Raw genomic sequence first — 17641 nt, forward strand, 5'->3', positions numbered from 1 at the left:
AAAAGGCATAACCACTCCAAAACCACTTTCCTGACAGATATTCTAAAGAAAATTTATTTATCTATAACCCTTGGACCAGAAACATAAACTCATCCGTTTAAATTGATGTTCACAAAGACAAGACACTAGTAAATGAAATAAACAATTATCAAACAGCTTTGCGGTTTGCGTTGACACGCCGAAGCAATACCTCACCGGTCGTGGACGCGACACTCGATTTATGTGCGAAAACTGTACCGACGTCTTCGCCTTTTGTAACCACTTTGTTAAGATATAAAAATGTTTCATATCATCTCGATACATTAATATTACCTAGCTCATCGTTTAGATTCCATTGTTTTTGGGACCATTATTGGTTGTCAAGTGATACAGCTGATGATTAGTGACAAAATTATAGAAATAATCAAAATATCTAGGACTACATTGCCAAAGTTCTGGTACGAAGGATACAAGAAGGCACAAGGGATTGGTACCAAGTGCGAATTTTTAATCGATTTGCTGCAACAATAGTACCCGTAGCTAAGTATAGAAACGAGGAATACTAAAGAAATAACTATAACCAGTAGGTTTGGGGAAACGCATTCGAAATCAGCAAATTGCATCTTAAAGATATTTTCCAACGCAAGAGAATGTTTATTGCGTTTACGTACATACTAGTTTTAAAGTTGGGTACTAACAAATATAGTTTGGGGAAATCCGTTTGAAAACTGCATTCGTGGATTGTTATTCGCAAACTTCTTACGAGTCAATAACACCATTCCGTAGAATATATTGGATGGCAATTTTAAATTTCATTTTATAAAAGTATTTGTGTGCGTGGTTCTAGGTAGATAATTTAGATTTTATTACCATCGTTATACGCAGGTAACTATTTTATGTTACATACAAAATAAAGTTATACTACGGATATAAAATTGTTATTTGTTTGACTCGCGAATTTATTCCTTTCTTTTATATTTTTCACATCGATATTCGTTGTAGGGGGAATAACCTTAGAGAAACATTAATATACATATGTAAACACTGGATACGACGACAAAATTAAAAACATAATATTTTAATTACTTCAAATGATACAATAGATGTTGTTGTAAAATCTTTAAAATTTATATATTCTATTGAGACAATAGTTTTTCATGAACCTTTTATGTTCTTGACCGATATCAATTCAAAGAATACAGTGAAATTGGATATTACATTGTGAAAATGTTATAAGGCACTTTAACAAACAGTTTAGACACAATCGCAAATGTCATTAACTTTTTACGCTGCTTTGAATAACAGATATAAAAGGCCTTAGATGATGAATTAAAATAATTACTACTTATGATATGAAATATTATAAAAATCATTCTATATTTCTAATTAATATCTAGCAATAGCAGCACAAACACTGAGATAGTTCCATTCATCAGTTTCATCAAAAATATACTCAAAAAGGGTAAAAATTGAACATAAGCAATAAAATAATATCTGAGCATTTATCTCTAAGCAACAAATTGTATAAGGATAACAAGCGGACCCTGTCACTTCTGACAAAGTATACATTGTCGAGTTTAAAAAGTAACAACATAAATAAAATGAATATTTTCTCATACAATGTACAGAAGGTTTGCGTCAATGGCGTTTTGATACTTTTATTGTCGAAATCGATAGTTGTGTAGTTACACTGCTCTGTGTTTTTTATTTATTTTTATTGAATTCGATTTTTATTAGAAACGACTGTATTTGTGAAGGGCCGTCTAATTTTTGATTTTATCTCGTTAATAGTCATCATAAATTGTGTGAAATCATATTACCGTTTTTGTGAAGCTAAAGTTCGTCCCACGACGACGCGATAAGCGCTAAATATCAATAAATTTTACTTAAATCCGACTCGATACTTAGAATTAAATTTCATAAGAACGACCATTTGTTAGAAAACAACTTTATACCTGATTGCAGAAACATCGCGCTGTCAAAATATTTCGGTAATCGAAGATTTTATGGCATGTAATCGTTATTGTTAAATAAACGTTCTTATACGAACATGCGTCCGTTTTCAGCCGCCTTATCGCCTTACTCGGATGCCATACGTTACACTTCTCTCTAAAAGATTTCTGTACTGGTAAACCCTTTTACTTTTTATAACTCACTAAATCTCTATTTCAAAAAATAGCTAGAAGATTCCATAGTTTAAATACTGTTTTCATTTCATTATTTTAGTTATTAGACCTAAGTTTAAATTGACAACTTACTTAAGTGTGTGTGTACTTATTATTTTATTGTAATATAACCAATTATTAACTTACTACTACTATTACTAGCCCCGTGTCGGTGGCTCAGGGGTTTAGCTCTTGACTTGTAATCTGCAAGTGCTGGGTTCGAATCCCGCCATGTACCAATGTGTATTTCGAGTTTCGATTGACATATGTACATTTACCCGACGTTCTTACGATGAAGGAAAACATCGTGATGCAACTTACATATATCTGCGAATAAATTCAATGGTATGTGTGAAGTCAACCAACCCACACTGGGCCAGCGTGGTTGAATATGGCCTAGTCACCACTAACTTGGGGTAGGCTCTGAGAACCTCGGTGGGGACGTATAGTGAGCAGAAGATGATGAATATACTCAAAATGCTGTTGTTTTAACTATAATTATCATATGCCGAGAATCGAACTTATACCACGGTGTTAAAATAAGACATTATAACAAGACTATAACGTTCTTTAACCTCCATCCAATTCATTGGTTTATTTCAATTCAGTGTACGCAACTACGCTGACTGCTTAACCGTGTAGTCAGGAAAATTCATTCCACGAATAATTAGACGCGTCGCCAGTTTCACTTAGGCGAATTAATTCCTGAAAGACGGAACTTAATATAGAATAATTTGCCAGTACACTGGTTTCGTTTTAGTTCGTTATTTACTAAGTAACAAAAGTTCGAAGTGCGACGCAATCCATAGTAGCCAAAAACGGGCAAAAACATAAAATAGAAATCATTTTAATTTTGCAAGCACAGTAGTAACCAAATAACTATTAGATCAATTTATAGTAAATAACCATACATATGTAAGATGTCTCACAGCTTCCACTTCAATTAAAGATTACAATCTAAAAATATTTTAATAATGCGCTTTCTCTTAATTTATTCAGCTAGCATTTAGTATTTTTTTAAGAACTATGAATAGCAAACGAGCTCATTCAATATCACAAGACAATGGCCATCTCTATTTTTCTTTTACGCTCTAAAGCCTTTCCTTCATTCAAATCAAGAAAAGATTAATGAGAACGAAATAAAAAACACGTAATTTTTCTTTTGATAGCTAAGAGGCTTAGAAAGTTCCGTGTAAGAACACTACATAGTTCTTATCGCAATTATTAAACCAATTCAATGCAGAAAAAGCCTGAGTATGTCAGAACTATGTTAGCAACGTAGTGTTTTTACCCTCTGGGGAGCTTTTTTCGCTGGGTAAAAAGTGTAATACCTTTATAGTATAGAAGAAATTAATCACGATTGGCCGCCGCACACCGCACGCCGCTCTCTATGAATATTTTCCAAGTCGTCAGAAACCCGTTAATATAAAGTGATTGCATTTGTCGTAGGAAAATTAATGGGGTCCTTCCTAGGCGAGCATTCAGTAGTAAATCGTCGCGGATAAATTTATTGTAACGCTTGTACTTAAATAAATCATTTTCGTGTCGTATTATTTCGTAAGGTTTTAATGCATTTTGTGTGATTTTCATATAAGTATTTTTTTTAGGTAAATAAATAATTAGACAATATTACAGAATATAAATAACAGCGAAGCTTTATAAACACATATTTTGCATTTTAAATAAAATAATAATGGAGTAAGGTAAGTATTTATAGTAAAAATAGCATGACAAAAAATAACCAACCAAAAATTTCCGGAGCAAAAAAAATCCAAATCAAAATGTGCACAAAAATAAAAAATACAACACTTCACATGAACAGAATCTATACGTACACCGCACACAAATAAAAAATATCTTAGAAGCTTTTAATGTATGCGAAACGCACTTTAACACCAAACACACAACTTTACCCGTTTGCCGCCAAAATCTGCAACTTTTTCTATAATGGTTCGCGTTAGAAAAAAAATAAAAGTTCGAAATATTCGCGAATTCGAAATTTGAACGTAAACTTTTCCGTGGCGCGTGTACGCGTGAGTCCGGAACTGGAATGTGTTTTGGGCTATGACGGGGAGGATGTGCGCATAGCTGTGGCTTAGATGAGACTGTGGCGTGGTCGGTGGCGCGGCGGCCGGCGGCCGGCGGACGCTCCGGCCCGACTCCCGCCCGACTCCCGCCCCGATCAGTTGCCCTACACTTCGCACGATCTCTGCCAAATCCAGGAACACTCACTATTACACACATTTTTTTTATATATATATTCTTTACATAGTAAAGGGGTCCTTAATTTATTTAAAAAAAAGTATTAATCATCGAAGCTACTTTCTAAATGCAACAATAGTTGATTTTGAAACTCTAAGTTTATCGTTAGCTTTGCTAAATATTCTTTAAATAAAGTATTAATTCAGTTGTTAATAAGTTTCATTGTTATTTACATATTTTTACTTTCACTATGATGTCAATCGATAAAAATTATTTTTGACAATAGCTATTTTCTAACTACGTTTCTTTTAACTTTCTAAGACCTTGGATATGGACATGAAAATATACTTTTCAATATATCAGAACAAATGTCAAAATTATGTATGTATATATGTATCAAGTATTTGAATATATTTTATAAATAACTTATGAATACACATTGTACGAATCATCATTCCAGTAATTCATGAGAGGTCTAAAATTTAAACCGCACGTATTTGTATAAAACCATATTTAATTAAATAATACTAAAATAGACCGATTCATTTAAAAGTTATTAGTAATCAACCTAATTATATTAGAAATACATACATATGTATATGACTATGCAAAGATTTGTGCCTCATATAAAAGACGGTTATAATATAACATTTTTACTTATTCTGTTTAACAAATTTTAAAACTAACTTCCTGTTATATACAATAAAAATAAGCTTATTTTGGCTGTAACAGTCGATTTATAAGTTAATCTAAAAAAAACATCCTTATGACTTCATTTAAAATCAATTTAAAAATAAACAAACGCTGAATCATTATCAAATGTAACAAACATTATCAACGCTTCTGCGACTGGTAACCCAGTTACTGCAACAATGGTAACTTCAAATGTTGCTAGTTTTGCAGGAAATAGCAGGAGCGCTCTGACGGCAGGATATTCCGACTGCGACTCCAGCAGGAACTGTTCACAACGAATACTGTTGTTGTTGTTTACACATTGTTGTTTGTCTCTAAGTGAATTTACAATCAATTTTCCTTAAACGAAATTATATGAAGCGAAAATATCATGTTACTTTAGTTTCCATCTTCAAAACACCAGTATAAAATATATTATATTTATCTCCGTTCTTTTTTAAAGAATGAAAAGATTAACAATATGATTTTGTATTTTGATAATTTTACGATTACCAACTCTTTTCTGGTCTGTGAATTTTTTTTGTTATGTTTTATTTAAGTTTACAAATTGATTACGAATTCAGTTATGTATGTATTTGATTGTAAACGTAATTGTAATCTATCTGTTATTAATCTTGGATACTAAACATTACAATTACAAAAATAAAAAAAAACTTCATTTATTTTTGATTATTCATAAAACTTTCTCCTGAGATGGCATGCATGTAAGTTCACTTTATCGACATAGTTAAAGCGTAAACTTTGTTGTGTTTACTTTTTTTAGTACATTTTTATACTAAGTGATTATCAAGTCAGTACTTAATCGAATGTGTACCGGTTAGTACGTGAACATCTCACTCGTAAATGCAGCTTCTGCAACGCTACCGTCCGTAGCAATAAAGTGAAATCCGATATCCTTACCTACGATGGACATTTTAACTACGAGATAATCTCAACCCGAGTATCGTTTACTTAGCTATTTATAACTTACTTTTAACTGGGTTACGCTAATTTCGACTACACTTTTTTTTCAATATTTTATTTATACAGGTCACAGTATCTGAGTTTTATTGCAAGGACAAAGAACATTATAGTGCTAATTTTTGCTGTAGAGTCTTGAAGGTTAGCCTTACACACTCATACAACCCGATTTCTTCAAATAAAGGTTAAAGATTGTATAAGTTTAATAAAGATATCTTTATATAAAATTCTAGCAGCACTGGATGATGTTGCAAAACTTTAATCAAACATGCAAATAGTTAATCCAACGTGCAGACCTTTGATCAAATTTTGCTTGATCACCCGTAACGTGTATAAAGTGCATTGCTAATGCAAATACGGCAACAGCTGCCTCGCACAATTCTAAGGCCGTATATTAATTTATTCATTTACCCTTCACGCCCCAAATCCCCCGAACGTTGTGAATAGAAGGGTGCGTATCGGAATCGCGGCGTGCGCCCACCCATCCATCATGCGGACGATGCAAAACAAATCGATTTGCTGTTTCGTTATCGATATTACTAATGTTATTCGATCAAACACGATATAATTGAAATATTAATAACAAAATTATAATTCAGGTTGTTTTGCTTCAGAAACCTAAACGTACTTAATATTTATTAGCATGTATAAAAGTACCTTATCATAAAAATATTTTTATTTCGTGATTATTAATTCTAATAATTGTGTAAAGTCTTTACCCTATTTAAAAAAAAACTGTAACTCTTACCTAACTACATTATCCTGAATCGACTTGTTCTTAATTGAACGTTATAAATATAAAATATTAAAATACCAGCGACTACAGCAACGAATAGATTTAAATTGCGTACAACAAAATTCTAACATATAATATACCTATTCTTAAATCGGCTTTGTCAAATTTCAACGCTTCACAAATTGTCACGCGATAAAAAAAAACCGTGAATTTTGTAGGCGAAGGGTGAAATCGGAAGCTCCATTGGTTTTTATTTCCTCCCCACACTATCTGGTGTATCGATTCCCCACTGCCACCGCGTTCATTCATACCTTTGATTTATGTTAGAGTCGTTACGATGCATTACAAAAACTACATACAATACAATTGATTCCTTTTGCTTTATCTATTTCGATAATGCGATAGGTGTCATGTTTTTCAATTTACAAAGTTCTGGTTTTAACATATTTTATAATAAACGGTAAATATCAGTACAGATGTGATTTTTAATTTGTGTAGAAATACAAAATATGAAATTGGAATAAAACTTAAATTTTTAAACTGAATTATTAAGTCAATTAGAAGAATAACTAAGAATAATTTACGTCCAAAAAAGGCGACTTTATATTTTATAAATAAAAGTGGAGTACTAGTTATATAAAAGTTACAATAATAGAAAGAAAATACAGAGTAATAACATCATCATTTAGATTTTAATTAAATTCTATCAGAACGTAATTCCACCCTAAATTACTCCGGTATCAAAATGTGTTCTAACAACGGATGCATTAAGTCTTAATAAAATGCAATATTATGCAAAGTATAACACCCTTAACATAGCAGAAGGGACGGCTTGTGCTGAACCGGTCCTATTTCAATGAAGTAACAACTTTACTACTGCCATTGTTAACATTTTAATTGGCATTGCCGAAGCTGCATTATCATAAGACAGGGGTCACGGCATTATTAAATACACTGCTCCCTGAATTAGACAACTCTATTTCATTCATTCAATTTCGTGAATACATTTATCTTTAATGAAATTTGGTTGTATAACTTATTAGTTTTACCTTCTATGTTACTGTTAAGGAATAAACTAAAATGTATAATAGGATTGAAATCAAAGTCATCTTACTAATGTTATAAATGCGAATGTTTAGATGGATGAATGGTTGGTTAATGTTTGTTAGGAGGTATCTCCAAAACTTCTGGTGAAATTTGGCATAGATATAGAACATGGTCTAGAAGAACACAGAGGCTATTTTTTTTTTATTCCGAGCAGACGGAGTCGCGGGCAAAAGCTGTAATATATAAATAAAGTCGATCGTATCATAAAATGGCAAATCAAAAAACAATGTTTTGCGATCCAAATGTGACCTCTGTTTAGTTAGTCATCGAAATATTGTAATTCTTAACCTTTGAACCTTTTAACGTTATAATAAAACCATACGGGTACAGTAAAACATTAAATTTGATGGTCGTAAATTGCACTGAGGATAAAGTAAGGAATTAACAGGATTTCTACATTTACTTAGCAGTGTTGTGAAAGTTATGCAAGCTCCCTCTTTGCTCCCTCTTTCTTTACTAGATGACATTGCATAGATAAATTATTTGTTATCGAATAAATAAAGTATAAATTAAAGAGCGAATTTTATTGATAAGAATGCAAATTACTAACTAATTAACTTACTACAAATAAAAACACCTCTGGCAGCTTCTTATCTTTGCGTGAAAAACCTAGAGATCAACACGTGTCGGCGTCACAAACAACATAAGCAATAAATCATTTGACGTCGGCGTACCCCCGGCCCCGGACATAACTTTTCATTTCCCTACTTACTACTTATCTATTCATTATGCAAAACATAATAAAAAAGTAATCGTCATTCAATTTCATATTCGACCAAATCAAATTACCAAAAGACGAATCTAGAGAAATAAATTTTAGAACGGAGGTAATAAACTAAATGAAATCGTGTATAAGCGCCGAGGCTATAAATTAAACATTTATAGTAATATTAAAGATCAGTAAAAACTCTATAAACGAAAAGGCTGCGACACAATAAAATCTCTTGTGAAACTGCTTTAAGTTCACAAAATTAACGATACGACTTAAAGTTGTAATGTCTACAAAAAAGGCGACTTACTACGTGCGTCATTTAAAAATGTATGTAGAAGAAGCATTAAATTATTTTTATACAGTGGTAAATGCCATCAACATATGTTGGATGAATTGACCGACTCGCCCAGTGAAATACCATGACCATACAGAAGAAAGGCCTGAAGTGGAAGCAATTCCATGTTTCGACTGATCACTTTGGTGTGGGAGGACTTATTTTAGTCCTCTTTTCCCTTCCTACCCTTCTCTTATAAGAAAAGGAAGGGACAGGGAAAATGGCTTTTACGGAGGAGGGAATGCATAGCCGAAATATTCTCTTTCTGTGCGTCCCCATATCATCTTTAAGAAAAAGAGTCGTGTTTCAAAATATCTTCGTCTTGCTCGTATTGATATGCAACATCAAATATAATTTGGTCATTATAAACACAAGTTTTTTTCCCTTAAATGTTCGTGACAAACATATACAAATTCGTAAACAAATAATAAATCGGAATTTTAATTGTTTCCATTTACAATTTATAATAACTGGCATCACAAACACAACCGAAGGTTAAAACGACTCTTCGCGTTATATAATACCTAAAGCAATTATCATAAAACATATTCTTCAAATGGTTTCCTCTTCAATGAAGTATGCACTTCAAGCGCACACATATACGTACTGATATTTTTTCTGCTCTCCAAACAGAAAATATTTGACTAATCCTTATAAATATCAGCGATATATCAATATCATTTGAATATCTCATAATAATATACATATGTTCACAGTTTCGTACGCCGCCGTATGCCGCCGAGTCTTAAGTGCATTATCATCAAATATAACACTTCCATTACCAGATATCTCGGGACATAAAACACCATGTTGCGTCATAACCGACCCAGCTTGCCCGTATAATGGTAATATCCGAATCTCACTAACTTTCATACCAATAAAACAATATAAAAAGCGTATTGACAATAATTTATTCAATACAAGCGGTAGTATAGCATTGAGTAGTACCAAATACATTATTAAATTACCTAATATATGTAATTAAAACACACGGTTAACTAAATTTTTCGTTGGTAAATCTTAAAAAAATGCCTTGCCTTCTGGGGGACAGACAAGGTTATGTGAGACTTGACTCACTGAAATCCCCTTGGTGGCCATCCTCAAGTGCAGTTGATGAGAACCTCGAGATCTTCAAAGGAACGTAATCTCTGGACAGGGCTTTTGCACGACCTAGGGGAGTGCTCAGAGTGCCTCCTCTGGATAGCCTAGGACTACCTTATCGTTTCGTAGATCAATCCTGCCTTACTCTAATAATCACTATTCTTTTACTTTGTTTAAATTAATATCAGAATTTATAAAAAAAACCTTTAAATGTAGAGAAAATATGCGTTCAATTATTTTTACGTGTCCCAAGCATAGTCAATATAATTGTGGTGTCAACTCTGTATGTTATAAAGAGCTCCATGGGAAAGCCAGTGGGCGTCGGTAATCTTGTCATTACACAAAAATTATCATTTAACTAACCAAAGAAGCGAACGTTATTTTTCTAAATAAACATAACTTGATAGAAACTCGTGTCAGATGTTGATATATTTGTCGTTCTTACCGATGAATTAAATTCGATATAAATTTAACCTTAACCATGCTTAAGATAATTAGTTTCAGTATCAATGTCACTTAACAATAATAGTTGTTGAATAGTACTGTAAATGTAGTAAACAAATTGGGTCGATTCTTACGGGGAAGAACCGTGGACTGCTTGTACGTGAACCCATGCGGTCTTCAGAACACGACTCTATTTAAAAATTATAGGCTGAAGTACTAATGTTAGTTGCAAAGAGATGCGGTCTCGATTGAGAAAGGATTTTTAATAAATGATATTATTACGTATAAAGATTAGCAGTTTTTGATTGCAAACATTTTCAGTGTCAGTTTTTGAAATTATTAAACGATTTTATCTTGTGAACATTATACTACTTAAACTTTGAACAAGGAACTCGATAACATTATTTTAAAATGTGTTTATTATTATGTCGATATTAAAAGACGTAAACAAACCACTTTTAATCCACTTCACCGACTACCGACAAACATAAACACGAATCTCTACGAAACCCGAACGCAAACAATTAAAAAATAATACCGGAGAACATAATTAAATAAAAATAAATATCTTCACTGTCCAGTTCAAGGTAGCAGCGGCGTCGCCAGAGGGCAGTGTCATCGCTCCTTCAAGTGTTGACTTACCATTGTTTATCCTCCGCGACCATCGCAGGTGCACAGAGCAATTAAATACCGACGTACCTTACTTGTGTACTGCAACTTTCAAATGTTTACAAGTACGTATGAAATTAGTCTTTACAATCGTACAGTACAGTGACATGGGCCTAGCCTTCACACGAAGCAGCAATGTTTAGTTGACTACAATAACCTATTAAGGTAAAATTTTCGTGTTAACGTTGCTCCTGTCTGCCTTATATGAAATACAAATAAGTAATTTTCTAAGTTTTAATATTATTACGTACTAGCTGTCGCCCGCGACTCCGTCCGCGCGGAATTAAAAAAAAACTTATTTAGTAGCCTATGTGTTCTTCTAGACTATGCTCAACCTTTACGCCAAATTTCTTTGAGATTCATGCAGCCGTTCCAGAGATACCTTCAAACAAACATCCATCCATTCATCCATCTAAACATTCGCATTTATAATATTAGTAAGATAGGTTCTAGAGGCCTATATCGATGTTTTTATTATTTATTTTTTAACTAAAATGAAAATAATTATATCTTAAAATAATGTAAAACAACTAAGGTAAAGGCAAGTTTCGAATAATGTGAATTCCAAACAGGAAAACATTTTCCTGCAAATAAATGTATTCCATACATTGCTTTCAACAGCTTTCATATTCCGCTCGATAAATACATTTGGTGTTAAGCATTAACTTCCTCGTCTGCGAAATGTCGTGTTGACTGCAGTCGACGCACATTTCCTTACAAATTGTTATCGGAAATAAGCATTCGGAGTGAAGTTGTTTCTCTGGAAAACTCTTATCTTGCAACAGAAGGCATGTCGAGTACATCAGCAAACGCTGCTCGAATCGCGTTAGACCACTAACATTATGGACTTGACTTTGAAATGATATATTCACCAAATTAATTTGTTTTAAGATTTCGATTCATTAATATTAGTATCAAAAGTAAAGTCAAGCGGTTAAGTATTAATTATTATTATTAAATCGTTAATTTCATACATTAATTATTTAAAAAAACGAAACATTTTACTATAATACTCGAAATTACTGTAATTGTCATTACTCTTTACATTTTACTGGCAAATTCTATTTAAAGAGACTTCTGGGCTTAGTGATGGGCAGATGATAAAAACTCAAAAGATATTAACTCGAGTTTTTATCCGAAATGGATAAAAACCCGTCTTTACCCATTTTTATCGGATATTTATCCAAAGCAGTGGATATTTATGTTTTTGCGACTCTAATATTTATTTTATTGTACCAAAACACACGTATTTCTTTGTTTTCGCTTATCCTGCCCCCACTCCCATTATGCCTATGCGGAGCAGTGCCCAGGTAATCGTCGTATGAACCGCACGAGCATCAAAGTGCAACTATAAGAGCTCATCTTAAGCTAGTATAATATTTGTTAATTAAAAGCTTAAATTAATAACTTTTGACGACTTCATATCATACGGTGTTAATGATATTCAATAGGGTGGGTCAAAAAAATCAACTATTTTTTTTTTTACAATTAATACGGAAAAATGGGTTACTAGGCACCTTAAAAAAATTCTCACCAAATATGAACTCTTAATTTTAATAGGAAGATCCTCCGCGTCGCAGTTTTTCATTTTTTTCTCAGTCCAATAGAAAAAAATTCATTCGTCATCATTAATTGGTCGTACAGAAAAATTTTTTTAAGAATTTTGTAGGAAATTTAATGCTCTACAAAAAAGGTATCTTATGTTTTTTCCGTAAACCTCACCATTTCACTAATATTGAAGATTTAAGATTGATTATTTTAAGTCAAATGTCACTTTTGTTTATGAATTTTATAACTCGACAAGAAATGGCTATTATTGAATGGGCAATAGAAATTTTTGTAGCAAATTAACTGCTCTATAAAAATGGTATCATATGTTTTGGCGATTAAATTAAGCGTTCAAAAGATATTCATCATCAAACTTTCATGTATACCGATTTTAAGAGTTTTTGATTAAATAATCGAAAAATTTCAATTTAATCTATCAGTTTTGAGAAAATTTACACGAAAAAAATTTTTTTTTATCAACTGAGAAACTTCAAAATGTTTTTCAAGCTTTGTTTTATGTGTAAGTATTTTTATCTACATTTAAAAAAATAAATTGTACATTATTTATCGCTTAGTTAATCATTTATCAATAAAAATAATAATAATGTACAATTTATTTTTTTAAATGTAGATAAAAATACTTACACATAAAAAAAAGCTTGAAAAACATTTTGAAGTTTCTCAGTTGATAAAAAAAAATTTTTTCGTGTAAATTTTCTCAAAACTGATAGATTAAATTGAAATTTTTCGATTATTTAATCAAAAACTCTTAAAATCGGTATACATGAAAGTTTGATGATGAATATCTTTTGAACGCTTAATTTAATCGCCAAAACATATGATACCATTTTTATAGAGCAGTTAATTTGCTACAAAAATTTCTATTGCCCATTCAATAATAGCCATTTCTTGTCGAGTTATAAAATTCATAAACAAAAGTGACATTTGACTTAAAATAATCAATCTTAAATCTTCAATATTAGTGAAATGGTGAGGTTTACGGAAAAAACATAAGATACCTTTTTTGTAGAGCATTAAATTTCCTACAAAATTCTAAAAAAAATTTTTCTGTACGACCAATTAATGATGAGGAATGAATTTTTTTCTATTGGACTGAGAAAAAAATTAAAAACTGCGACGCGGAGGATCTTCCTATTAAAATTAAGAGTTCATATTTGGTGAGGTTTTTTTTAAGGTGCCTAGTAACCCATTTTTCCGTATTAATTGTAAAAAAAAATAGTTGATTTTTTTGACCCACCCTAATATTCAAGGATATGAAATCTAAAATACGTCCCATACGAGTGTTACCTAATATAACTATTCTTAAAAATGAAGCCAAGAATCATTTTTTTAAGTCAAGACGAAGAACTAGAAGCAATGGGTTTTATTAACGAAATGGCATGTTTTTTGTATATAAAAGTAATGGCAGAGTTAGCTGCGTATAAGGCAAAGGAAGGATTTTGGCAAAAACCTTTTATCTGGAAAAGCGTCAACACTTGGTGGAAAGGAATTGTTCTTTAACAAATTTAAATAAAGTTGCAATACACATACTTTCAGCACCATGTACTTCGGTCGCGTCGGAACGATCTTTCAGTACACACGCACACATTCACAATAATAAAAGACATCGCTTGACTACAGAAAAAGCTGCAAAAAATACTTTCATTAAATATAATTGGAATATGTTTCATTAAATTGAAGAGAGTGAAAATTAAACGCAAGTTAAAGTTATTTGTTAAAAGTTAACCATACCAAAATTATACTGCTTTTGGGGCTGAGAGAAATAGGTAAAACAAGTGAAAAGAAGATCCCTTGATGTATTTTGATAATATGCATGAATTGCACACATTTTTTTTACCATTTCACACTTATTATGACGATACTTGTTTCACTATACATTCTCTAACACATTCATTTGATCTGTTCACACTTGATTATTTTGATTGCAATTGAACTTGGAGTCAGTTAGTGGTATTCGTAATTATTAGACTAAGTGTAAAAGTCTAAATGCAGAAAAGTATTTCCGATCCTTCTTTTGATTTTGTCCTGTTGTTCACGTCTTTTCCGGACGTTCTGATGCATCAAACTTGCAAGCGAATTTCACATATTATTTCCATTATCAACTAGTTTGTTCACAATTCGACTCGCTGACAGCCGCCGAACCGAGGGTGGCGTGGCGCGTTATTTTAACAAAATGACAGCACGTCTCCAAGTTTCTAATGTAACGATTCATCATCATCATCATCAACCTGCCCTTATCCCTATGGAGGGTCGGCACAGTATGTACTACTCCTTCATACATCTCTATCAGCCGTCATATCTGAATTTACTCCCTTCATACACAATCCATCCATACTTTCTTTGGTCTTCCTCTACCTTTATAGCTACCCACATTCAATCTATTTACTTTTTTGTTTATATGAACATCATCCCTCCGCATAACATGACCAAACCACGCTAACCTTCTGCTCCTCAATTTCTCGATGAACGATTAACGGAGTAAATTATCGGGAGTTGAGTTTAACGGAAGTTAATAAAAGCGTTAACACTTTTACAAGTTAACTTAAAAGTTAATCCGTTAAGCAAAATGTTAACTTCGTTATTTACGATTAACGAGTTAATGCCCACCTTTGATTAGATGCTTTTATTTGAACTACTTATTAATATTATAAATATAGTTTCAAAAATAGTTTTTTGTGCACTAATTATTATTATCATTGCTATCACATTACTTTAGCATAAGTATTTTGTCAAATTTTAACATTAATATTACATACGAGGAGGAGGTACCTAATAATTGCGCATTCAAAAGTTATTTTTATCATTAAATTGATTAATAAAGCATGTTAAATATAATTTTATTTTTGTTTTTCTTTTATTACAATCTCGTATGTTCGTGAAATAACAAAGTTTATGATAAATTACATTTTTGAAATTGCAAATAGTTTTTATCCATGTTTTTGGATAAAAACTCGACAAAAAGATGGAAATTATGGATATTTATCCATTTCGAGTTTTTACTCGGTTGAAATCCCAACACTATCTGGGCTAAGGTCTTATTTCCCCTGAGACCCTGTTTTTCGTGGTTTCGAGGCAACTAATAGAGGCTGTCGCGCCGGACGCAAACAGTATTGTATTTAAAAACAAGTTATGTCTAGTTAAGAGCGGTTCTCACTTGCCCATTATCTATTCGATAGCGAAAATTATCTAGGATGTGGTTGTTACTTTTTGTCACAGAGAATATAGAACTAAAGTAATAGATGTCTATTACTAATATGATTTTTTTATGTAAATGTGTTGAAAACGATTAGTAATTGAAAGTTAGCTGAAATTCCCTTTTATACAAATTCCGATTACAAAATCAGTTAGCTTAATATATGAGGATATAAAGATACAAATATGTAGGTACAAAATAACAACGGTTGGTGCAGCAGTGTAATAACATTGTTGTACTCTTCATTTCTTTATTCTGTAACTTTTGTAAATGTACTCATTTAATCTGTAAATTGAATTTACACATCCAACAAAATACTTCGCAACTCTAAATAGTAGTATTATAAAGAGGGAACGCATTAAGTATCGATCTGTAATTGACCTAAATTATATTTTCTATTCTCAGGTAATCCCCCTACCATAAACTGTTATATTGTACACTATTAGCTCTTTAAGCCATTACATTAACCTTGGATTTCCGAAACCAAAATCTCTGTATAAAGCATATCGTTGTCCTTGTCATTATGTTTTGAAAAAACAGAGATAACAATATGTATAAACGTATATGTATGTATTTTGGTCTCGGAAACCCACGGTAATATCGATATCAGACTCGATCAGAACTCAATAACAACCATATTATTTCCTTTATAGAATTTATCAATTAAATAATACAACACGAGTGTACTACTTTTCTAATTCCGCAATAAAATCAATTATAAAATGCTAATATTATTATTATTGAACTATCTTCTCTTTGTAAAGATAATTTTAAACTTTTTCGGTTTAGCAATGATTTAATAATAATTAGTATCATAATTGTCAATATTATGCCATTGTAATAATAACGGTACAAAAAACTGCAACATTTTTAGATTGTCGAATGTGTTTACTGAGAGCCTTACCCTTGGATTTAGAGTATTTCGTTCAATTTCTCTTCCAGATTGGTTAATATTAAGTCGAGATTGAAATTGACGAATGAACATTAGCTTATTTGTAAAAATTACAATGTTCCAGTGTATGTATGACCAACAACATACAAACAGGCTGTCTTTCGCAATCATTAAAATCATAAAGATGTTTGACATGATAAACCAAATATTTCTGGCGCGTAGAGTGTAGATAGCCTGCACTTCATACTTCTCGGTACTTGACATAGTTTAATAGATAAATATCAATATAAGAAGTCTTTATAATAATCTGATATCTAATTCTAGTCGTTGTTACATAATTTATAACATTACGGAAAAAAGTTAAAAAAATAATTAAGTGAGAGTTATTTCCTGAGCATGCCCAGTACCACTGATTCTGAAGAGCTAAAACAAGCATAAGAGACTGTCACAGCAATTGTTTAATTTTGATGGTATAAGGTTTAATATAAAAAACTGATGTCATGATTAATATGAACCTAAACGATATCATTTTATTTATGAGAGACTAACAATGCCTTTATAAATCTGTGTTATATAAATTATTACCTTCGGCCCCTAATGTGCCTGAAAATCACAAACTGTGGTCAAGATATAATTGATAATAGTTGCCTTGTCGTCAGTCAAATCCCTAATCGAATAGCTAATCGATTTACCTACAGCGGCGACTGTATTCATCACTCCCCTCAGTCGGTCCATCATCTGTCAAATGACCAACCGCTACACCCCAAATAAATAGGAAACGAATTAATTCACAGTCAAATAGTTCGATTTCCGAACGAAACAGACGGCTCTATTCGTCACGGAATGGACAAATTGTACCACAATTGCACATAAATAACACTACAA

At 32.0% G+C, this 17641-nt stretch overlaps 1 protein-coding gene across 1 annotated transcript in view; it reads right to left on the reverse strand.

Moving 5' to 3' along the window:
- LOC106719639 overlaps positions 1-4237 on the reverse strand; it is a 73760-nt gene extending 69523 nt beyond the window's left edge. The window contains exon 1 of the mRNA XM_014514015.2: positions 4058-4237. The gene's annotated coding sequence lies outside the window, so the exon portion shown is untranslated. The remainder of the gene's footprint in view (positions 1-4057) is intronic.
- Between the last annotated feature and the right edge of the window lie 13404 nt (positions 4238-17641).

This window comes from Papilio machaon, chromosome 11 (genome assembly GCF_912999745.1).
Source record: "Papilio machaon chromosome 11, ilPapMach1.1, whole genome shotgun sequence".
NCBI classification, from domain to species: domain Eukaryota; kingdom Metazoa; phylum Arthropoda; class Insecta; order Lepidoptera; family Papilionidae; genus Papilio; species Papilio machaon.